Below are 1,610 nucleotides of genomic sequence, written 5' to 3' on the forward strand. Positions count from 1 at the left end.
TAACCCACTGAGCGAGGCCAGGGATCAAACCTGCAATCTCATGGTTCCTAGTCAGATTTGTTTCCGCTGCACCACAACAGGAACTCCGAAAATGAACAAATTTAAAAAAATATGTATCACTTGGAGTTCCTGTTGTGGCTCAGTGGGTTAAGAACCCAACTAGCAACCATGAGGATGTGGGTTCGCCTCACTCAGTGGGTTAAGGTCCAGCTGCAGCTTCAATTTGACCCCTAGCCTGGGAACTTCCATGTGCTATAGGTTCAGCCCTAAAGAGAAAAAGGAAAATGCATCACAGGCAAATCTCACAACATTGATTATGAAAAAAAAAAACGACAGAACAGAATACACACTGTGTAATTGTCGATAGAATCTGCTGAGTGAAATAAAGCACATGCAGAAGATTGTGTGGTGTGCTGTAACACCTTCTTGTTTAAAAAAATAATAAAAAGGAGTTCCCGTCGTGGCGCAGTGGTTAACGAATCGACTAGGACCATGAGGTTGCGGGTTGCTCCTGCCTGCTCAGTGGGTTAAGGATCCGGTTGCGTGAGCTGTGGTGTAGGTGCAGACCGGCTATATCCTGCACTGCTGTGCTCTGGCGTAGGCCGGTGGCTACAGCTCCGATTCAACCCTGCCTGGAACTCCATATGCACGGAGCCCAAAATAGCAACAACAACAACAACAACAAAAGACCAAAGACAAAAAAAAAAATAATAATAATAATAATAAAAAAAACTGAGTAATGAATGCTGCGTTTCCATCCCAAGTATCTGAAATATCACAAGATCTGAAAAATCATAGGGAACATAAATGTTTGCTATGGTCTAGATGAACTATTTAATTTTTTAAAAAGTGCACATGCCCCCAGGAAGATAAGTAGTTAGTATTCTTTGCAACACTGTAATAACAAAAGATCGAGAGTTCCTGCTGTGGCACAGTGGGTTAAAAACAGGACTTTAGCGACTCCAGTTGCTGCAGAGGTGTGTGTTTGATCCCCAGCCTGGCACAGTGGGTTAAAGGATCTGGCATTGCTGCAGCTGTGGCATAGGTTGCAGCTGCAGCTCAGAGTCAATCCCTGGCCCCAGGAACTTTCATATGCTGCAAGTGCGGCCATGGGAGAAAAAAAAAAGATAAATTTATACAATGGAATACAAGTTAAAATGAATAACTGAGAAGAATCAACTTGCATAGTTCCCAATAATCTGATGGTGAGTGAAAAAAAAAAAAACTAGTTTGCATAACAATGTACGTATAGTGTTTCAACAACATATGGAAATGTCTCGTAAGCACTAGACAAAGTTAACCGGCTTAACTTTTCCTCAACCCCGCAGCATCCCTAAGAGCTAGTTACTGATATGTTTTTTTCAGAGAGTAGAAACTGAGGTTCGGTGAGGTGCAGCCCTGCCCAGGGGCCCCCAGCCTGGAGGAAGCCCAGGTCTCAGACCCACTGGCCGGCCTGGGGCTCCTCCCTGCTGGGCTGGCCCCAGACTTGGGTCTCAGGCCTGGGCCAGGACTCTGAGCAGGAGGCCCTGTAACTCCAGCCGCCGCTCCCGCTGTGCCCGCCCCTCCCTCACCTCACAATGCCTCCCATTCAGCCCTGTCCCTGCTGGCAG

The sequence above is a fragment of the Sus scrofa genome, chromosome 5, assembly GCF_000003025.6.
Source record: "Sus scrofa isolate TJ Tabasco breed Duroc chromosome 5, Sscrofa11.1, whole genome shotgun sequence".
NCBI classification, from domain to species: domain Eukaryota; kingdom Metazoa; phylum Chordata; class Mammalia; order Artiodactyla; family Suidae; genus Sus; species Sus scrofa.